The 23,759-nt window shown below is 40.3% G+C and overlaps 1 protein-coding gene and 1 long non-coding RNA gene across 8 annotated transcripts in view; one reads left to right on the forward strand and one right to left on the reverse strand.

The window, feature by feature from the left end:
* Positions 1-1,157: 1,157 nt before the first annotated feature.
* On the reverse strand, positions 1,158-3,600 carry LOC135974086 (uncharacterized). Its single transcript, XR_010591243.1, has 2 exons — positions 3,463-3,600; positions 1,158-2,917 (listed from the first exon to the last, which is right to left on the reverse strand). It is a non-coding gene; the product is annotated as an uncharacterized LOC135974086 (long non-coding RNA).
* Positions 3,601-3,757: 157 nt separating this feature from the next.
* KMT2E (lysine methyltransferase 2E (inactive)) overlaps positions 3,758-23,759 on the forward strand; it is a 116,399-nt gene continuing 96,397 nt past the window's right edge. For 5 of the 7 annotated variants that reach the window (XM_024111909.3, XM_065559389.1, XM_008175792.4 and 2 more), the window contains exon 1: positions 3,758-4,602. The gene's annotated coding sequence lies outside the window, so the exon portion shown is untranslated. Of the gene's footprint in view, positions 4,603-22,465; positions 22,611-23,759 lie in introns of all 7 variants that reach the window. The other 2 variants (XM_008175786.4, XM_065559480.1) reach the window with 1 other exon arrangement.

Here is a 23,759-nt window from a genome sequence, read left to right on the forward strand (position 1 = left end):
CAAGCTATGCTGACAGGAGAGTGCTCTCCTGTTGGCATACACTGTGGCAAGAAGTGGAAGCTGCAATAGCACTGGTGTGGACAGTGCAAAAGTCACATTTCTGAGGGTGGGAGGCAAAGAGCTTTTCACACTCCTGAGCAATGCAAGTTAGACTTAAGCAGTAGTGGAGGCATGCCCTGAGTTTAGTCTAAAGGGGATAGTCTACTGTGAAAGCGAGCAAGTTCCTTTATCTGGCCCTCTCTTCCTCTGTCCTGTTGCCCTTTTCATGAGGCTCTACTTGTGCCTTACTACTTTTCTGCTCCCCCCCCTCCTAGCTTGTGCCAAGGTTGCTCATATGGGCTCTACACAGCTCTAGTGACATACATACCAAAGCATCACAATCAAGTAGATGTAAGTATATTTGTTTTCACTGTGCTCCTATAACAATGTAAGATATGAACCATGGGTAAAAACAGCACAGGCATACTCTGCTATTGGTGGCAGGGACAGGGAGAGAGGAATAGTAAAGTTGCTGGGATTCTGGAACAAATCTTTGTAGAGCCAAATAGATCAACAACTCCACTAGCTTCAAGTATCTAAATCAAGCAAGTATGCTTTTGTAAATGTAATCACAAGTTTCTAGAACAAAATATTTTGGATATGTGTATATTAAATCATTTCCTTCAATCAGTGTCATTGCCAGACATTCAGCTGACATGCTCCTTAAAAAAAAAAAAAAAAAAAAAAGACACCACACACCTCGCAAACTTACTGTGTCTTTTCATAAAAGACCAAACAATACAGAAGTTAAAACAGCATCTCCGGGATTAACAATAAATTAAGTTTGACAGTCCAAATTCTTAAACCCTTGAGCCTCAAATCATTAAATTAGCCATCTATATTTCAGTGTCTAATCTCTGCATTTGTCTTAAATTTCCTACATGTAATTCAAGAAAAAAAAAAGTACGCTATTTGATGTTGGCTAGAAAGGAGGCCCTTCTCCCTTACTGAAGTTATTTGCAACTATGCAAAACTATTCAGAGTACCTCTCAAAGTGGCACAGATGCTAGTCACTCCAGGGCTACATGTCAGGCTAAGAGGCTGTAACTGGGACCACATTTAGTTATGTAACTAGACTCCAACTCACCCATGTGACTTACAGATCAGATAAGCATTGATTTGTGCAAGTTGGTAGCAAATATTTATTTGCAATACTATTTTTAATGAGACAGTACACAACCTCCAAGATAAGGTCAGACAATGCATTTTAAGCTCCCCCTTCCTCACTCACTATTTGTCTGGAAAGACAGGTAGAACAAACAGAATATAAATGAACAATTTAAGAGGGATAACATGTTAGTCTCTAAGGAGAAACCATGGACTCCTCTAAGTTTTAAAATTTCCTAATTCTTTGTTCAGTCTCATTTTAAGTATGGTATCTTTAAAAGACTACCAGGATTACATAACATTTCCAGGAAAGATTTATACTATTCATATATAAGCAAACCCAAGAGTTAATACATTTGAAGTATTTCAATACTTCAAATCATAGATTTGTTCTTTATATCTGTGGTCTGAACTACCAGTTATTTAACTGCGTCATGTTCTGAGTGAGAGGCTGTTTCACTGGAAAAAGTGGGTATCACCCAAAAAATATTAGTCAACTTTCATGACTGGTCAATCCTATGAAGCGCCTTCAGCATTTTCCTTAGTAAGCCACCTCTGCAAATGGTTCCAATGTTGAGAAGGAACACAAAAAATGAGCGTATTTGCAAACTGTGGACTAGGATAGTTAAGTGTCTCACTAAAATGGAGACTGCAAAAAGCACTACCACAGGAAACCTAACCAACAAAGAAGGAGTTGCTCTTACAAGTGAAATGAGGAGTCAAAGACATTTTAGTCATCCAAACTGGATCGCAAATGTGACCTAATTTATATAGCAGCAATCAGACACCTTACAACCTTGTCCGGGAGTTGTGGAAAACATTACTCTCCGCCCCCATACTCTCCCGGAAAGAGGGGGCTGGGGCAGGGAGAGGAAGAACGAGAACTTTCTTCTGAAGCAGCTAAGCTCAATGCAGAGAAGAGGGGGAGGAGGAATGAACTTTCCCCAGAAGGAGCTACCACATTCTGGGGGTGGGGAATAGGACGAGAAGCGAGAACCTTCCTCAGCAGTACCAGCTACACCCTTCTGCAGACGGGTAATAGGGAAGGGAAATAAAAAAAAAAATAAAAATCCACCCAGACTCTCCAGCCTGGGGCGGGGATGATAGGGCGGAGAAGGAAGCGCGGACTCTCCCCAGCAGCAGCCACCGTCTCCGCCAGCTTGGTCTGCAGCCAAACCCCACAAGAATGCAACGCGGTCACATGACCTCCGGCGGACGTGCAGCTCCCGTCCCTCTCCAGGGAGACCCTGCGCCATCTTGTACTGACGCAGTTACAAATACAGGCACAGGCTGGCCCGCTCCCCCCGTTTATCTTCTTTGTCTCGGCACCGCTTGGGTGATGGTTGTCAAGGCCTTCTCGTTCCCTTCCCATGAGCTTGCCTCACGCTCCGTGCCCTCACAGACTCCCCAGCGCCGGGATCATGGCGCCCGTTTTCTCCCTTTGCACCAGCCTCCCCCGACAGCTCCTCAGCCCTGCCCAGCTGCGGCTGCCCCTGCTGCAAGATGATGTCAGCAGCAGCCAATCCAGGCGCGCCTGGGCAGCCCAGCCAGCCTGGCGATTGGCTTCAATGCGGTCCGCTCCCCCCTCCTCTTCCTCCTGACTCAGTCCTCACCGCGGTTCGCTGCGGAGAAGTGGCCAAGGCAGAGGTGGGGGAGGGGAAAGAAGGGAAAAAAAAAAACTAAACAACAACAAAACCAAACCCACCAAGACAGCAGCCGCCATTTCGCGCAACAACAGGCAGAACCCGAGCGAGCAGCCCAACCAAGCGCCCTACAGAGAGAGAAAGAGAGAGACAGAGACACGCACACGAGTTAGACAGGAAAAAATACCCTCAGACTCCGCCATGGCCACAAGACGTTTAATCACTCCCTCCCCCCATACTCGATGCCTCGTTACAGCCGCCTCCTCTGCATCCAGATCCCTTCATCCCGACTCCTTCCTGCCGCAGCAGCGGTTCTTTACAGCCCCTCTGTGCCCAAGGTACGGGGAAGCCTAGGCTACGGCACCGCTGCTAGCGGCTTCTCCGGTGACCCGCTTGTGGCGGCTCCATCGAGGCAGAGTAAAGAGCTGCCAGCCCAGCTTTTATGTGGTGCCCCGAGTTTGCGCACTGAAGGAGGCTCGCTCAGCCCCTGGTGGGCGTCGAATGAAACCCCAGCCGCCGCCTCCCCTCCCTCACTCAGCCATCGCCTGAGGGGCTGAAGCCAGGCGGGGAATGCGGGGCGGTGATGTGGGCAGCGCACGCAGGGAGGACGTGTGGGGGAAGGGAAGGAGCGCAGCATAAACAGAGGGGCCGCGCCTGTCTCACACACACTTACCTCTCGCTCTGCCTGTGACTCGTCCAGATCAGGGCAGCCCCAGACCTTCCCCCCACAAGTGTCATTCGGTAAAGGGGAGCCTCGCAGGCAGAGCTGGCCCTAGTGCCTCAGTCTCGTTCCTTGGAAGAGGTTCCCCGAGGCAGGCCTGCGCTAAACCTCGGTCACTTGTGGAGAGACTTCCTCAGCCAGACCCGCCTCAGGTCTCCACTAAGTGGGGAGGGGGAGATCCCCTCAGCGAATAACCCTCCCTAGTTTACCGAACGGGCTTCAGTCTCTTATCCCCCGTCTCACTCTGCGTGGGGAGATTGCCTCGGTCTGGCAGCCCGTGTGTGTCGGTACGGCTGGCCCAGGCTCACAAGAGGTCAGGGGGCAGGCAAGCGCAGGGGCTCACTTGGGGGTAGGCTGAAAACAGGTTTCGGTGTCTGCGTCCCTGCGGAAGACAGGATCTCGCTGCGCGCTTTAGGTCATTCGCAGCATCATTTTGGGCCCGAGCCCCTCCCCACCCGCCTGTGGACTCAGCTGCACGATCGCCCCGAGTCTCCCCCCAGCCACAGTCCTCTCGCCCCTGCCGTTCCCTAGGCTGCCCCTCTTTAGCATTTTTCGATCGGGGGCCGCGCTCTCTGGCCCCGGCCCTCGAACAGTTTAATATCCTGAGGAAACCCCCTTTGTAAAACGGACATGGCACGAGGGAGGACTTAACGGACACAAACTGCGCTCCAGCCCACAAGCAAAATGGCGGCTGTTTGGCTTCGCCCTGGTAACCTTGCCCCTGCCGGGCGGGACGGGTGAGCCCCGTGTAGTAGGAGGGAGGGGACAGCGGAGGACGCCATTTTCCCAGAGAGAGGCAGTGACATAGAGGGAGCGTAGGAGTCTGAGAGGAGGGAGACGGGAGCAGCAGCGGCAGCGGGGTTTGTACACAGGTCCCAAGGCAAAGGCGCTTCCCAGCTGGTCCCTGCAGGGTTCTGAGCGCCGAGCCGGTCTGGGGGACCCCTCTGCTCACTCCTCTTTACCAGAGTCAGCTGAGGGCTGCGTCCTGCCCAGGCTAGGGACATCCGCAGTGGGGCCGTTGCATTGTTTTGGTTGGGATAGGAAAGGGGCTCAGCTAAGGGGGAGCTGCTGCCTGGCCTGTGATCATTACAGGTGAGTCTCCTGTTATGATTATTATTCCTGCCGAGGGGGAAGGGGGTTCTAGTAAGGGTTAAAACGTTAGGGAGGCATCCCTTTACATCTGGGAGGGGTGGGGTGTGAGGTCCCCTCCCCTCTAAACCGTGCATGATTCTGTATAAATTGCTTTGGATTGTGTTTCACGTTGTATGGGTTGGTTTGAAAATGAAAGGGAGTCGTTATATCTTGTGAATATGGCGGGTTACTGTAACTGGAGGCGCCGAGGGGATTTTTTTTGGCAGTTATGCCGGATTTATGCATTATGATTAAAACCAAACAAACCCAAGAGGGGATATTATGTGACCTACAACATAAATTTCTGTAGACCCAGAGGCTAAGAGCAGGGATGTGTAATAGTATGATTGCGTATTGGGTTGTATGTATGAAGCTTAGAAAATAGTCTCCCTTATCTTGTATATTTTTGTTTTGTGATACTAAAATGGCTCGTTATAGGCCTAATCTCTCTCCTTTCCACACCCCCACCTCCCTCTCTCCCTCCCTCCCTTTTAACATCTCTTCTGTGGTGTAACCTGGACAAACGGAAAACAGTTCTAAAGAGTTTCTGTGTCAATTTAAAAGGGGATGATTCTCCCCACCCCCTTTGTAGAGAATGTATGGAGCCTAAGGTATATTTAAAATACTCATCTTTGCCGCCCTGTTTTAGTTTTTATGTCTAGCATTCGTATTTCCTTATGTGGCACATCTAAAATTTTTTTTTTTTTATGGAAAGGCATTAGTGGAGTAGACCCTACTGCTGCAGACGTAGGGGAGGAGAAACAAACGGTCCACTGTGTAGTACTAAATAGGGGAGAAGAAATATAATGTAGTCTGATTATAAAGGTCCTGTATTCCCCTATGTTCAGTCATTTAGGAATGGGCGGTAGCTAAAAGTCCCGAGGTCCCTAAAATTGTATACACTACATTTGATTAAAGTCGGAACTTAAGAATGTTTAGCCTTAGTTTATTTACATCATCCTAAAGGGATTAGTAACGAAAAGGCTTTTTTGTTTTTTGAGACCTACCTCAGTGAACTGAAAGAGATGGCTATGACCATAGGTAGGATACGTAAATGCTTGACCATAAACATTGTACTTTTAAAGTTACTTATGGTAAATGTGGAGTAAAAATTGTAATTTCCCTCTTTTGTCCTTTAGAGATTCTAAAAATGGCGGCCCCAGGCTGATGTTGTGGTAATCTAATCAGCTCGGGTCCTCCACACCCCATGCAGTGCGTTTGTCTGCAGCACATTACTGGCTTGTTATGTTTAAATGAAAAGGCTGTTTTCTTCAAATCATGTACAAAACATGTCTTGACTTTACTATGAATAAAATGCTGTATCCCAGCTGATTAATTTTATTGGTTATGTGTGTGAAAGGCAAATGAACGAGACCACTCTTACTGGTGGGGGTGGGGGAGACGATAGACTCAAGTAGCTTCTTGGGGGGTGTGTTTGTATCTTTGTGTGATGTGATATGCATGCCATATTAATCTCTTCACTTTTGTTTTAATAATGTTTTGGAATAATTCCTACGTCTATGCTAGTTAACCTAGGTATGTTTCAAAATACATCTGTTACTAACACAAGGACCAGTAATACTTATAAAAAAAAAGACAAAAGATTAAAACAATACTAACTAAATTCTTAGATAGTCATTGCCTTTGTGAATGTCAGGTTAATCTTTGACAAAATACTTCCTTTACTGGAGATGTTAGTGTTAATCTAACATGAATAGTTTAGGAATACTAGTTTAATGTTTTGATGTTACTGTTTAAGGAAATATCCAGACAAAATTAAAACCTGTTACTTTGCTTCTTCAGATGTAAAGCTTTCTTGCCCATGTGTAATTTTTCAGCATGAGAATCTTTTTTTTGTTAAGTCATTAAATATATATTGTAAAGTGTAAAAACTGTCTGATAATGTACATAAACGTTTAAGTGAAACTACAGTACTTAGTCTTTCTTTCTTCCTGTCCCAAATGACATATGAACCTTTTAGTATCATCATAAAGAAGATGGTGTGAGGCTGTGTGGGATGGAGAAGCAATAAAGCATTCTTTTAGTAGTTGATATATTGAATGCAATTGAGAGCCACAAATCTCAGGAAACTTGTCATGTTTTTAGTATGTTAAACTAAAATTACAAAGGTAAATAGAAATTTGTAAATTCAAACTCCTGCTGTCCCTACTTTAATGAGATGCAAGTTCCCATTTTAGTATATTATTGGAACCTTCTGGATTTTAAGAGCCAAATATGAAATACTATTCCAGTAGCAAACCATTTTTCAGTGCCTGAATAATTTTAACTTTACGAATATTACCTTGCACTGCTATGGAAGAATAGATAATTTGTTCTTTATATCTGTATCAGCTAAGCAATAAGACTTTGAAGGTATGTATTAACAGCCCCTCAAGGCATACCTTGTGTGTGGTGAGGCCAAAGGCTTGAGTGACGACTTCAACCACACAAGTAGTGCATTAATAGGACAGGGCATGCATTACTCGACCAACATATTGCTATAATATGAATTTTTAAAATTTAAATCCATATATTATGTCCCTCAATTATATATTTTTAATAATTTGGGGATGGCTAAAGGGTCTGTGGTAAACTTATGGGGTTTTCTTGATTAGAATTCTGATAATTTCCATAGGTTTCTATTTGCGATTCTGTTGTCTAAGTTTCTAATGCTAATAGGATTTGTGTGCAAATATCAAGAAGCAAAGGGGTATATCTTGCCCCTTTAGGTGCTAGTTTTCAATATGACTAGAGTCACATAAGCAGAATCTGAGGTATACTCTGCAACACTTGGTTTAAAACAAACAATATCCTATACCTTAAAGGTGATCTGAAAAGCATCAGTAGTCTAAGTAACGCCTTTACCACTAGACTTCCTTGGGAATCGGAAGGTCTTTCTTGGTGACCTTGTGTGATCACTTTACCTCTCTCTGTTTCTCCATCTGTAAAATGGGGATAGTAATAGTTTACCTCACAAGGGTGTTTTAAGGCTAAATTCATTAATGTTTTTGAGGCGCTTGGATATTATGAGGATGAATACCACAGTAAAATCTATAAATAAATTAAATACAACAAATTTGAAATTTAAAAAAATAGATTACCAAAAAAACCCCAAACTGTCCTTGAGACTTGGTTTGAAATTTTAAAATTTCAAACCACTCTGTTTTAAGTTCCATATGTACCAGTGTATTTCCAAATGTCAGACTTAATATACGAGTAGTCCGTCAGCAATCTGGACTCCATGTACTAAGGCCATCTATATCTTTTTTGATCATCTGCGTTTGGAATGACTTTAGTGATCTGGGAAATACCTTAGGATATCAGAGAAAAATATTGGGGATGGTAAATACTTTTTAGCATATTTGCATGACAGTACTAAGACTCAGATTATTTCTTTGGATTAGATTTCTGTGGTTCAGTTTTCTTGTGTGTATAATTGGTTTAATATTTTGTTGAAGACTGATATTTATTAAGTACTTTGAGATCCTCTTATTTGTTAAACTAAACTTTCATTGGAATCTTACTGGCAATTTTTTTTATTTAAAGATACATTGTTTTTAGTTGGGACATTGAGAAACAGCAAGAATATAGAAATTGATTTCAAAATTTTAGATTCCTTAAAGGTCTGCAAGATTATCCTTAGTGCCCCATTCCCCAAGGATTTAAGCACATGCTTAACTTGGTCTAATATGATTTCAGTAGGATTAGTTGCAGAGCATAAAGCAATGGTGGGCAACCTGCGGCCCACAGCTGGTCAGGGTAATCCCCTGGCAGGCCGCGAGACAGTTTGTTTACATTGACCTTCCGCAGGCATAGCCGCCCGCAGTTCCCAGTAGCTGCGGTTCACCATTCCCGGCCAATGGGAGCTGCAGGAAGCGATGTGGGCCACAGGGCGCTGCGCGCAGTCGTCCTGCGGACGGTCAACATAAACTGTCTTGCGGCCCGCCAGCGGATTACCCTGACGGACTGCAGGTTGCCCACCACTCGCATAGACCTTTGGACAGGGTGTGGGGAAATCAGTTTGTTATTAAATTGGTTCCTGATATTTGTGACATCAACACATTTATTTACATTTGTTTATAAATCTCTCAAAAGCAAATTCTGTGAGACTGTGATCTGGGAACAGGTAGTGCATTTAAACAAACCACGATACAGATACAGTAAGTGAGAACTGATAGTAAGATTGAAAGTATATCTTCAGTTTTATAGGGATACCCTACCTATGTGGACTTCAGTTGAATTCTGAATACATCTCTTGAGAATCTGTATTTTAGCTTTCAAACTATGGAAAACATAAACTTTAACTTTATTGAAAAGCAGGTTTCTCTCTAAGTACAATTATTTATGTATTATTTTGTTTCTATTCTTATCGGCCACAAACTAAAAATTTAAACAGAAGTTAATCATGCTTCCTAAAATAACATCTGATTGTCTCTTGCACAAAATTTTGGATCCCCTTCACGCTACAAAGGAAGAAATTGTAATTTTGCTGTAATTTCCCAAGATGAAACTCTACTAATACTGTCTTCGTAGTCTTGTTAAAATGGAGTATAGCAACAATTTATAAAAAACATGTATATAAATGCTGCTGGGCTTTCATATGTTAGCCACTAGAAATTTGTGAGATCACTGAGATTTTTCTCTTTCAAATTTCATAAAGATTGTTGTGCTGGTAGACAATTACTTAGATACATTTATAAAACTGTCCCTTAACATTATATTATTATATAATAGTTAAAGTTCATCTTTATGATCACTGTGAGCCTTAAGTAGAGACATCATTTAGTAGAATAAACTGCAAACTTATTATTTGTCAGATACCTGGTTACTTTACTGTTTCACTTCCTTTAATTAAGCCTCACTGACAAAATATCAATGCCTTGGATCCCTCTATTCAAAGGACTCTGAGTATTTTAAATAGCTTAAGTTTGTAAGGTGTTCCAACATAATATTGATTTTTTTTTCCCTTAAATTTTTCTAACTTAACAAGTTTTAGAAATATTATGCTGGATATAATTGACGATTTAGTCAAGACATAATGAAAGTTAACAAGCCAGTGGAAGATTACTCCTCAACTAGAGGTGTGGTTATAATAGGGGAATGTTTAGAGCCATCTGGCTGTTACATCAGGCAACTGATATTCTATGCCTAGACAGCTGATCATGTCTTAACAGTTGGTTTGAGAGACTCTTTAAATGCTGTGAAAATACTTTTCACTGTAGATATATTTATTTTGAAGTTGAGGATCCAGAGGACTTACAGTAGAGAAGTGTTGCGAGGTTTTTCACGTATTTCAGTATTTTGGGGGGAAATGAAGTGGGATCACAATTTTTTTTTTTTTATCATGGCTATCTGTTTTCTCAGAATACAGTTTTAGAATTAGACTGTTGAATGTATCTGAAAATTCTTATCAACTTTTGACTTAAAAGTAAAATAATTTCAATATATGTTAGGGCAGAGTTCCATCTCTAATAGCAGAACATTTAGTTATCTGGGGTGAGTGTGTCAATTTTCAGTATAAACTTTAAGCAACTGATAAAACCCCACTTCTAACATTTTAATAATTATGCAGATTTTTAAAAAAAAAGTTTCCTCAAGGGATTTTTTTAAGTCATTCACTTCCTGTCCCTGCTGTTTGCTGTTATTCACTCCAAGTCGTGCACAACAGCTGCTTAGGAAGTTTTCTGCATGTTTATGTGTTTGCATCCAGCAAAGATACTGAGTGGTCAAAAGTCGCAACTCCTACCTGTGTCATTTGGAAATGAATGTTAAAACCATCGTGGGCTAATGATACAACAGATGCCAGCTCAGAATTAAGCTGTCACAATTTAAAAAAAAAAAAACAACAACAACCCTATAAAAATCTTTTTTTCTTCTCTAAGAAGAGAAAGCACCAAGCTACCAAAATAAATAGAAACTAGAATCCCTAAATATAACATAATTGCAAATCGAGTAATTTAGTTTTGGATGGACATTGCAACTGAAAATGTTAGTGATCAGTGCAATGTCTTGAAAATGGGAACTGTAGTTTGAACGGGATTGAAAATGCTTACGTTCTGTGTGCTGTGACTTTCTTGAACATAACTGAAAGAACTCTTGGGATTAAAATATGTAGGAATATATATAATTTATATTATAACCAAGAAATCTAGCCCAGATTGGGCTTGTGGTAAAACAGTATTTTTTGTATTTGATGTAGTTGCTCAATATAGAGAAGAAACTCCCAACACTGAAAAGAAATTAAAAATTCCTATTTATGTGAAGGATTAAAACTTCCAGTCTTCCTGGGTTTAGATTCCCAGACTGAAGCATAAGGAGATCAGACCTTCTTCCAAATCCTGCAGGTTTGCCCAAGACACGAGTGGAAGCTCTAATCCAGCATCCATTTAGACCAAATGCAACATATGGAAGTAGGGGAAAACTATATGTGTGGGAATCCTACATCAGTGAAAAAAATTAGAATAAAATAGAAGAGTTTAGCTGAAAGGTCAGTCTTTGACTCAAATTAAATAATTTATCCTCTTTGTATTACAAATACCAAGTGGAACAAAAACTGCACCAGAATCTCCCAGTACCAGAGTGTTTTTTCTATGCTGTTTATCAACTGATAGTTGTAATAGTATCTGGTGAACGCGGTAAAACATTTGGTATGCCTTTGTCACAGTTATAGGAAATACATGTTTAAAGTTTATTACTTTCTTCTGCCTGTAATAGAAAAATGCAAAAAAAAACCCCACCCCTGACTTAAATATTGTATTCAGAACAGAGATTCAGAATGTTTCTTGAAATATTTGTTATAATCAAGACTTTTCAGTGGATGAACCAGTGGTAAGTAAACTGTCTCACATTAAAGAAATAAATCCATACCTGGCTACCCCACTAGATGAGATGTAACCTATTGAACATGCTTATTGAATATTGATTACACATAAATGCAGAAATACTCTACTTATTTGAAATGCTCTTTGTGAATTTTGATGGTGTTGTATGCTAATGAACGTTGAGATCTATGGAAGTTTTGACTCTGTAGTACACTTTCATAGAGAATCGTTTCATGAACATCTTTAAAATATCCCACTGTAATCTACTACTCAATGAGTATGTCAGATCATATGTTTGGAAGGAAGCAACTGGTAGGAAGAATATTTTAGGTAAGATCTCATAGGACACACCAAGCTAACAGAATTAGTAAAGGAGTGACACAGTTGAACAGAACTTGTTTTCCTAAATCAATTTTGCATGTAACAGTAATAGTTATGATACAGAATTATTGTGAATGAGGTGACAGACACTTTAATACAAACCAACCAGTATTTCTTGTCAACTAACAACAAAATTTTGCAATGCCCATGCCAAAAGAATAAACTTTTCTACCATGCTTGTTCCTCCCATTTTACCTTCTTGTTCTTGACTCTTTCCAAATCCATGTGACATGGATATAGATAGGCCCTCCTCTGAGTAGCATTTTTCTCCTCCCTCAAGACAGGCAACAAATTATTTTCTTCCCATTTTGTGTGGCCTTAGTAGTTACAGCTGGAGACTAGGTATTCGAGCATCATGTTCCCTGTCTCCTCCCCCCCCCCCCCTTTTTTTTTTTGTTTATGTAGAATAAGCGACTGTCAGAGCTCTGTCTCATTCTTCAATCTGTTTACCCTTTTATTGATTCCCTCTCATTTAACTCACATTAATTCCAAAATCCACATTTGATTTTTATCTCCTCGCTACCATTCTTCACTCTCTTCCTCTTGTATCTTTTCTCTTCCTAGCCTCCATGCTCTCTTACTTCCACTCAGATAGAAGGAAAAAAAGGGGTGAGGAGGAGAAAAAAGGGGAAGCCCAGAAGGCTCTCTAGTGGACTTGCAGAAGTATCTGGGGAAAGGGGGACACTGATCCCCTTCTACCACTCCGATCCCCTCTAGAAGGAAGCCAGTGGGGCCTCTGGAGCACTCTCCATCTCTTCACCAGGAGGATGAGGCCCAGTGGAGAGTAGCTTCTTTTTGTGTCAGGACTTAAGTTAATAGACAAATGACTTGTGGATGGTACTGATACAGGAGTCTTTTTTTTCTCAACTACTTGGGTTGGCATAATCTACGTAATGAGCTCTTTGAGAGCTTCAGAGACCGTCTCCAGATTGGACATTTGAGAGATGGAGACCTTACTGTTAGTTTTCCTTGCACAAGAATTCTCTGAAGGTGCCATTGAAATTGTGGCTTGCTGGTCCTCCTTTCCAAACTTATTATTGCCAGCTGCTAGTGGATCAGTGGTTTTTCCAAGCCTGATGGAAACCCATCTCAAGTGTGGAGTTTTGTATTGTTAATATTACAACCTACTGATAATGTTGCTCTTGCATCTTCAAACCTCCATGTAAACAGTGGTGAAGTAGTTTCTGAATATAGGGACTCAGTTAATGGGGAAACCAAGAAGAGCAGCTTTTTTCTGGGGCAGTTTGACTTTGCTAATATGAACATAATTTTTATTTATTCTACTGCATGTGGAGGGTTTTGGAGGTGATGGAGGGTTTTTGGTTTAGTTTTGTTTTTCCCCTGTGAAATTCCTCATTCGGAGGTGTCCTGGCTCCTTTATCTTTTTCCTCCTTCTGTCCCTTATTTTCTCTTCCTCCTCCTTCCTTTTTTTATTCATCCTTTGTTCTCTTTAGCCTCAGAAATTTGGAATGATGGGTGCTAGTCAGTTTCTTAGCTTAGCATTGAGGGCTACCCCAAGAGAGCCAGTTGGGGTCTAAATCTGGACTAGTGGTAGTTCCTAAGTTTGCATTACTTGGACTTCGCTATGGTAAAGGATATTGTAGCACCTGGGAGTTGAATTTCCCCTTCTAAACTCTTAACAAAATCCTTACCATTTTGAAGGAAGAGAGCTTCCTTCAAGATCTGGCCAAAGGTAGTGTACTACTTTAGTAACATCCAGCATAAATATTCATTCAGAGTACCTCACTTAATTGTTCTACATATCACTGGAATATTCTACACGTGATCTAATCTCTATATTAATATTCCAAATAACCAGATTTGTGTTTCTGGAAAACGTTTTCCTAATACTGTATTTTGAACAATGATAAATGCTGTAGGGTAGCCAAACCTAAAATTGCTTCTAATGAAGTTTTTCCTTTAGCATATGCTTTTTTTTTTTAATACTTAACATATTTTAAAGTTCAGGAATGAGAGTTTATAATATGATGCTGCTGCCACTACTATGGCTTTGAAGGAGGCCATGATAAAAATTGTTTTTGCTAATGGATATGAAACTATTAAAATCCTTAATATGGAGGAAAAATAGGAAAATGTTTGTTCACATTATCTATGTTCTTGTATGTTTAAAAAGTTTACCCAAAGAGAGAATTTTTAAATATTTGTGCTTAAAGTATGGTTTCTTTCCCCTTTGTGTAGGTGCCCTGCTCTCTCTCCTCACTTTCATATTTTAGTATAAGGCACGGTTGGGTCTTTTTTTCAGTCTTTTTGTAATGATTTGTGGCTTTTGGCCAAGTTGTGTTACGCTGAGCACCAGCACTAACATGTAGTATAGAATGGATTTCTTTTTTGCTAAATTTCATACCAACCTATTGAAAATAATTATAAATAAATTTGTGGGGGAGTAACTTTCTGCCTTGGAAGCTTGTTTGTCCATGCTCAGGAGTGGGAGTAGGGACTGGATAACGTGGAAATACACATCTCTTCCAGTGAAATTCACCTTATTTCTTTTGATTTGTTCGCATTCCCTAAAAATGAGTGCATGTCCTTTTTTGTTTGTGCTCCTTGACAATTATACAAATAGTCTACCTCCAGGAAATTACCACTCTAGTTACCCTAAAATTAACATAACTTTGGCAGTAGTTTTACCCAGGGTTTCAGTTGTACATGTTAATTTCTTCTGAGCACATGTATAGAGGAAGAAGTATAACGTTCAAACATTCCATAAACAGTTTGCTTCTCCATAGTGATCACAAAATGCGTAATGTAGCATAACAAAATTTTAGGAGAGAATATTATTCTCAGCTGGAAAGACTTAAAATGTCTACTCAGCCTACCAAGTATGAGTAGATTAATTATAGTAAGCACATTAAATCTTATCTTATAAAATATTTTTCTTATAAAATGCTTATAGAAACTGCAGTCTAGCCTTTGCACCTATGAGGAAAGATAGTTGAAAGAGGTAGCTGGAGCTGAGAAAGGAGGGGTCCCTTCAATTTTCCCTATTTATTTTTTCAACTACTGCAATGTTTTGGATGGTATGCTCCTTTCTCTGTAAAAAGAACAGGAGTACTTGTGGCACTTTAGAGACTAACAAATTTATTAGAGCATAAGCTTTCGTGGACTACAGCCCACCCACGAAAGTTTATGCTCTAATAAATTTGTTAGTCTCTAAGGTGCCACAAGTACTCCTGTTCTTCTTTTTGCGGATACAGACTAACACGGCTGTTACTCTGAAACCTTTCTCTGTAAAGGTGCAGGTCAGACATGTGGAATAAGGATGGTAACTTGGTTTGTGTATCAGCAAATTCCTGTTCAGATGGTATTGATGCCAGGACTTAAATTAGGGAAGCAAAATTGCATTGTTGCTTCTGTATAAGAACTGGTGAATTTTCTACTTGCAGCCCACACCTTTTTCCTTCCCTTTCTCAAATCTGCAATTAGAAATATGACTTTTTCCCCCTCCCCCCAGATTTTCACTCTGTGCGCTCAGGGAATACCTTCCAGTGATAGTGTATTGTGATTCCCTCTACATATACAATGGAAACTGCAGACAGTCTTAATATGACTGGATCCCAAGTTTTAAAACACTTAAAATGTAATGGTCCTCTTTTTGCTGTATTTTATAGTCACTTTTATTTGGAGAAAGTGCGTTTTTTTGTGTGTGTGGTTGTTGTTGTTATTATTGATAGGCTCTATCAAAATTAGAGGCTCTTGCCTATCTTGCTATCCGCTTCATTTGCTTGTTGGATGCAAGTTAGATTTTATTCCTCAAGCTGTGGATTTATCAGTTATAGAATCATAGAAATATGGGGCTGAAAGGGACTTTAAGAGTTCATCCAGTCCATCCCTACACACTGAAATAGGGCCAAGTATATACCTAGACCATCCTGGAAAAGTGTTAGTCTAACCCAGGGGTCTCAAACTCAATTTACCTTAGGGCCAGGGCCAGTCCTCAAATCCTCCCAGCGGGCCAATAATGTCACTGAAGATGGTGTTCAGAAAGGAAAATGTTTATGTTGTGTTTTTTATTTTGAATTTCTTAGAAATAATAAAACTGTCATACAACTTTATACAATTCTTTGCCTGCCAGAGAGTTTTTAGTGTTTGCCAGACACCTGGCAATGCTCCAGTTTTGTCAGTTTGCTGATGTTTGGCCTCAGTGACTGAGCAGTTGAAACCTTCAGGATTGAGCAAGGTGTGCATCTGATAGTTGTTTGGTATTTTGACTTGTTTATATTAATATTAATTGTGGGAAAAAGTGATGCTGCCTCCATGGCTGACTCTGCCCGGCAACTAATGATGCTGCCTCCATGGCTGACTCTGCCCAGTGACTAGTGATGGTATCTCTCTCTCTCTCTCTCCCCCAGCCAATGGGAGCTGCGGGGGGCGGTGCCTGTAGCAGACAGAGCTGGCAGTGTGGCTGCATGGGTCTCTCCTCCGTGGGCCGCAGTGCGGAGATTCTCAGGCCGCAAATGGTCCACAGGCCGGGACTTTGAGCCCCCTGGTCTAGCCTATTCTTAAAAACCTCCAGTGATGGGGATTCCACAACCTCCTTTGGAAGCCTACTCCAGTACTTAACTATCCTTATAGTTATTTTTTCCTAATAGCTAACCTAAATCTCCCTTACTGCAGACTAACCCCATTACTTCCTCTCTTACTTTCAAGGGACCTGGAGAACAGTTTGCTCACCATCATCTTTATAACAGTCCTTACTATATTTGAAGTCTGTTATCAGGTTCCCCCTTACCTCCCTCAGTCTTTTTTCCTTAAGACTAAACATACCCTGTTTTTTTAGCTTTTCCTCATAGGCCAGGTTTTCTAACCCTTTTATCATTTTTATTGCTCTCCTGTGGATTCTCTCCAGTTTGTCTACATTGTTCTTAAAGTATGGTGTCCAAAACTTGATATATTACTCCAGGTCACAGCTCACTAGTGCTGAGTAGAGTGGGACGGTTACCTCCTGTGTCTTCCATGCCACACTGCTGTTAATACACCCCAGAATATTAGCCTTTTTCACAGCTACATCAGATTGTTGGATTCTTTTCAATTTTTGATCCACTATAACCCCGAGATCCTTTTCAGCAGTACTATCACCTAGCCAGTCATTCCCCTGTTTGTAGTTATGCTTTTGATTTTTTTCCTTCCTAAATGTAGTGCTTTGCACTTCTCTTTATCGAATTTCATCTTGTTGATTTCTGACCAGTTTTCAATTTGTCAAGGTTGTTTTGAATTCTAAACCTGTCCTCCAAGGTACTGGCAACCCCTCCCAGCTTGGTGTCATGCACAGATTTTATAAGCATGATCTCCACTGTGTTCTCCAGGTGATTAATGAATCTATTGAATAGTACCAGACCCAGGATAGACCCTGCAGGACTCCCTAGATACATCTCTCCAGTTTAACAGCAAACCATTGATTATAACTCTTTGAGTATGGCTTTTCAACCACTTATGCACGCACGTTATAATAATTTCAGCTGGGCGACATTTCTCTACTTTGTTTCTGAGCATGTCATGTGGGGTTGTGTTAAAAGCCTTACTGAAATCAAGATATATCACGTCTACTGATTCCCTCTCCATCCACTAGACTAGAAACCCTATCAAAGAAGAAATAAGGTTGGGTTGGCGTGATTTGTTGTTGACACATCCATGTTGGCTACTACTTATCACTCTGGTATTCTTTAGGGGCTTACAAACTGATTGGTTGATAAGTATTTTTTGTTCCAGTATTTTTCCAGGAATCAAAGTTAGGCTGACAGGTCTGTGGTTCCCCAGGTCCTTTTTGTTCTCCTTTTTAAGGACTGATGCTAAGTTTGCCCATCTCCAATCTGGTCCTCCATGAGTTCTCGAAGATAATCGCTAATAGTTCCAAGATTGCTTCGGCCAGTTCCTTAAGTACCCAACGGTGAATTTTTGTCCGTTCCTGCTGACTTGTATACGTCTAACTTATCTAAATGTTGTCTAGCCTGCTCTTGCTATATTATGTTGTGTGTTCCTTCCCCCTTGTTGTTAATATTAATTATGTTAAGCATCTGGTCACAACCTTTTAGAACCTTTTAATGTGACCTTTTTTTTTATTACATGTAGTTTCCACCATTTGGAACATAGCAGATGCAAGTCATAGATTTTTTTTTTTTTTATTATTATTGTGGCAAAATATCCTCAGATTTTTTTGGACATGGGTTACATAATCACAGTATCTATTTGTGGTGATTTACAAACAGTCTGGTAGCAGTTACATGTGATTTCAGTTAAGTTTGCCAAGAATGCAGTTTCTTCCAGCCCAAGGCCAACCACGTTGTTCTGCAACTCAAGTCTTTACTAGCTCTGAGTTTTAGAAGCCCAGTGTTGGAAGTCCAGTCTTCTACATGACAAAAAGTGCTACCAACTTGCTATTTACAATGACCTGCAAAGGAGAAAATAATTTGGCTTTTTCCCTCTTTTTTATGATGTATGAATAAGCAGAAGGTTTGAAAGCTTTTCTGTTTCTGCTTCGTTTTTACATTAGATATTCAGGTCTTGCAAACTATTTTTGAAAACTATGGTTGGATACAGAAGTACTAATTTTATGATATGCTAAAGATGTGAAACATGAATTTTATGTAGGCTATTTAAAGCTGTAAACTTCTATTTAATACACATGGTGCAAAACCCCTTTTTAAGGACTAAGTATTCCAGCCCCTTTAAGTATTAGAAGAATCAATAGCTGGAAGTTAAAACTGGGCAAATTGAAATGGCACTTTTTTTTAAGAGTGAAGGTGATTAACTAATGGAACAAACTACTAAGGGAAGGTGGTGCTTTCTCCATCTCTTGAAGCCTTCAGATCAAGACTGGATGTCTTTCTAGAAGATATGGTTTAGTCAGACACAAGTTATTGGGCTCAACATGGGAGTAAATGGTTGAAATTTGATGGCCTATGTTGTATGAGAAGTCAGGTTGGATCATCTAGTAGTCCCTTCTGGCCTTAAAATCTATGAAAAGAGAGAGTTGAAAAAGTTCCTAGTGTATATCTATGTCATTCAGAGTCCTCCAACAAAAACATGGAAGGAGAAGACTTAACATTCCTATTTTTAAGGTCTTGCTTACATGAGAAAATTGTAGTAATTTAGAAACTGATATAGTTAAATTAGTTCAACTTCCTTCTGTGGAAACTCTTATTTAGAGTTGAGTGCCTTACGTCATCTATAAATAGATAGGAAATACCTCATTGTACACTTAGAGGAACATCAACTTTAATCAACTTTTTTTAACAAAGAATAATAGTTTAAGGTATTGAATTCCCCTCTGAAGTATGACTTTGTTGGGGGCGGGGGGAAACAGTGAAACGGCCTATACAAAGTGCTGTTAAATGCACTAAGTAAAATGTAAAAACAGACTTAGTTAATTTTTTCAGTTATAGTCTTGTTTGTGTTTGAGGTGATTGTGCTGTTTACTTCTTTTTAAGGTCTCCATAAACTAGGCAATAAAATAAAATAAATCACTGGTACTACCAACACCTGTCACAGTCATCTCTAAAAAGCCTTATATTCCCATATACAAAAAGTTGGCTGTAGTCCACGAAAGCTTATGCTCTAATAAATTTGTTAGTCTCTAAGGTGCCACAAGTACTCCTGTTCTTTTTGCAACATATAGAGTGCACTAACTTGAGCAAGGTTTTACACTACTTGTACTGGTACATCCTACAGAGGTGAATTGGAAACCTCACAGGTTGCAATCTCACCAGTATAGCAGGTTCTCCTTGACTACTTTTGAAACACCATGCATAATACACCTCTACCCTGATATAACACTGTCCTAGGAGCCAAAAAATCTTACGCATTATAGGTGAAACCGCGTTATATTGAACTTGCTTTGATCCACTGGAGTGCGCAGCCCCACCCCTCCGGAGCGCTGCTTTACCACGTTATATCTGAATTCGTGTTATATCGGGTCGCGTTATATCAGGGTAGAGATGTAAATATGACCCAACGAAATAAAAATATTTTAATTTTTATTAGAAAAAGAATAACCATATAAATCTAGTGACCATCAAAACAGACCTGTCTTCTGCTACTATACAACAAAATCTAAATAAAGTTAGAACACTAACTACATTACCATTTAAAAAAACGTACATTGAAAATCTAAGATGACCGAGATGCATTTCCCATGCATTGGACACCTGAAAGATGGCTGGTGGGAGGGGAATTAAGGAACATTATTGAAATGCCATAAGAACACAAACCAGAAAATGCCCTCCCTCCACCCACCCCCAAAAAGAAAATCTTGTATCTCAGACTTACTTACCCCATAGATGTTCCTCCTACTACTTGCCTTCTGAGGGGCAGGAACATATCTCTTTTAATGGTCCTGAGAGGAACACGAGAGGAAGAAAAAAATATTAGCCCAACTGAAAAAGCAGGCCTGCAGCCCCCGCTCAGCCAAAGTCCCATCAAAGCAAATGGGACATTCGAATTGGGCCCTAAACAGTGGCAATTTTTAAAAGAAAAGTTAATGCAATTTCAGAAGATATGACCAGTTTGCTTGCTGCCTCAAGCACTTACAGTAGTGCCAGGTTAAAAGATAGTGGGAGAAGAGGGTTCAGATTACTTTTTGCTATCACTTCATTCCATCAATAATATAAGGACATAGCATCACACCATCTCCCCACACTTTTTTTTTTTTTAAACAATGCATAATGAATCTCTTATGGATAACTTATGGAACCTATTGTTCGAAGATGCTGAAGTTGAGATCCTACTAGGGTTCAAAGCAAATTAAACACCCAATAGATGAGAATATTCACAATGTTGAGAACAGTCACTGTGACTCTAGGTGACTTTATAAAAAAAAAAAAAAAGAATCTCAACCTTCTTACTTCAGGGAATAAGCCAGCTACTAACTGACAGGAGTTAGGAAAAAGCTTTCCCAAGGGGTAGGCTATTCATTATCCTCTGCATGTTTTTTTTTCTCCTTCATCTGAAACATCCACTGGACTACTGGCTTGATCCTGTATGTTAGTTCCTGTAGTCCAAGCATCTACTCTGGAGAGATGCATAAAGAATCATCAGGTGGGTATATCAGGAATATCACAGTGTAGCAGATGAAGGCATTTCAAATTCTGGATGTAGTGTAAATAATTTCTCCTTCTGCTTCTCCAGGATTCCCTTATTAGTCTGAAATGACTGTGTTTGACATGATGTGATGTTACAAAATGCAACCGTACCTGCACCAGTTTAGTTGCCTGGTATAGATGAGCGCCTACATTCCCCTCCCCCCTTCCCTCCCCCATGCTGAGTACCTACCCAGAGTAAGGGCAGAAATGTCCATCCGTGGCTGGTACAACATGAAGAATTCCTTGAGTATTGTTCACAAGTAACACAGGTTTTGCTCCTGAGCTAGCTGGGGATATGCAGGTGTTGCAATGGCAGTGCATTCAGCTCCTGGTGATGGAATGCCACACTTTTGGAAGAGTAGTTGAAAAACGTACCACCCTGAAATACTACTACAGCTTTCTTTGCTGAAGTAAGGAAGGTTGCTATGTCCTGTAATTTTAAGATGGCAGTGATAAATAATGATAATGAAGGAGTCTTGAAGAATCTCTCTTTGTGGAAAGTACAACTTAAGAATTTTAGATCAGTTATACAAAGTGGATAAGTAGATCTGTCTTCCTCTTAAAAGGAAAATTCTTTGGCTGTTATATAATCAGTGAAATTTATTGAAGTTAATCAGTTTTCTGGTTTTATTGAAAGTGGTTGAAATTGGGCCAAGAATCTAAATGACTAGTCTGCCACAGAAAGACCTACCTATAAGTGTGTGTGTGTGTGTGTGTGTGTGTGTGTGTAATGCCCCTGACCTGTTTCTCCCCCCACCCCATTACATCAATTTTGAACTTAATGGTGCTACTGCCTTTTCTGTTTACATCAGTGCTGAATATTCCCCCTGCGACCCTCCCAATTACTTTTCTGCACTATTTGGGCACCTCTTGAATTAATGCCACAATCACAGCAAAAATCAGCCTAGGTCATTAGACATTAACATGCTAGTAATCACATTTGTGACTTTGGGGGACACACTGGCAATAAATCCTGTAGGTTTGTATACCTTCAGAAAACGAATCTGTTATCTCCCTGCTTTATTGAAAGCTTTCTGGTTAGTAGTTTTTATTTTCTTAAGTCTCAGTTTGGCCAGTCACATCTTATACTTCCTCTTATAACCATTGTGCAGACCTGGGTCACTTAGTCCACCCCAAATATCTTGTGTACACAATGAGCTTATTGTTGGATAATCTTAGTTGCTTTGTGCAAGAAAATAGACATAATAGCACATGAGTCAGGTGGCATAGTTCTTCTCCACGTCCCTTGCACCCCCTCTTTTGTTTCAGCCTCTGCTGACATGTGGCTTTCCAAATCTTTACAGTGTATTTTTTGACTGGCTGGCTCAACAACACTGAAAATGACAGTCAAGGCAAAGTCACATCCAGACTATAATAACTCTAAAATGTTACCACTGAACCTCTCTGTCCCAAACTGTTTTTCAGGATAGGTTTTCCTAGTTACATTCTGGTGTTAATTTATCAGTATTGCTGCCTGGGGGCTGACTGGTTCAGGGCATAGGTAATGTGAAGCCTTTCATTTTGTAGCTGCTAGTTCAGATCAAGCTGAGATTGGCAGAGACCCAACCCAATGGTGTTACCGTTTGATGGCTGTCTAATTTAAATGAGCGGATCATCATCTCAGTCGAGTTTGGTATGAATTGGCACCCTTTTTGAGAGTCTCAGAAGGGAGGTAAGTAAGTGGAAATTGAACTTCACTCAATTGTAGAGGAGGTCCCTCCAGTTTAATGTTCTAGCATAAAAGTAGGATAGTGTGAGAATTTGTGCTGCTGCTGCCTGTTATCTGTCTATCTTACCTATTTGCAGTGCATCCATCACTGTAAAGTTTGATATACTTTTTCTTTGGCTTAGAGGACTTCATTTTCTTGGTCTCTCAGGAATAATAAATTCATTGTAATAAAGTAAAAATTCTTACTGTTCCGAAGATGTTGTCTCTGCATAAAATACAGTTTGGTGTCCATGGCATCTGACAAAACATAACCTACTATGCTTCTGTAAATACTGGGAATTATCTCCATGAAGTAGGTGACCTGACTTCTCTACAGTTAGTATATTTGGTAATTTGTCTAATGGGCTAAAAAAGACATCTACTCCAACAAGAACAAGAGAATTGGGAATGGTAAAATATCCAGAGGCCTTACTCATCTCATAAGGAAGTTTAATGTGATCCATTCTAGACTTTTTCTTCTAGTTTATTAAATGTGTCCTTCTAATGCTAAGCATGTGCACTTCTAAAAATACAAAATATTCTAATTTGATCAACATCAATGTGAAGTCCTTCCCAATCCACGTCAGGGAAATTCGTTGGAAACTATCCTTGTCAATAAATTAAGATTTCTGTTCTAAAGCTAGGATTCTGTTGAAAATGCCTGGTTACTAGTACACTCCCTTCAAATCGAAGGGCAGTTATCTTAAGTACCACAGTTGATCTTAACTGTTGTGGTATCCCATGAGGAGAAAAGTGGTTTTAAAAATAGTCAAGAGCCCAAAACTGTTATGATTTTATGGGTCAAAACCAACAACTAAAACCACTCTTTAACAAACTGGAAGCAAATGTAATTTACTGGGCACAGGAATTATATGCTTCATCCAGAAGCACTGCTCAGCAATCTGCATTCTGCACAGTCGAATGTTTGAGGCTGGTCTACAGGTGAATTGCAGTAGTTCAGTGTGGAAGTAAGGAAGACATGGATAGTTGTGCTGAAGTATATTGCTAAAAGTAAAGACAGATATACGGAGAAGTGCCATCAATTTGAGTTTAAGATCTCACCTCACTTGGCTAATCACTGCTGGATAAGTTACTGCTGACTCAGTACATCTT

This window comes from Chrysemys picta, chromosome 1 (assembly GCF_011386835.1).
Source record: "Chrysemys picta bellii isolate R12L10 chromosome 1, ASM1138683v2, whole genome shotgun sequence".
In the NCBI taxonomy this organism is placed as follows: domain Eukaryota; kingdom Metazoa; phylum Chordata; order Testudines; family Emydidae; genus Chrysemys; species Chrysemys picta.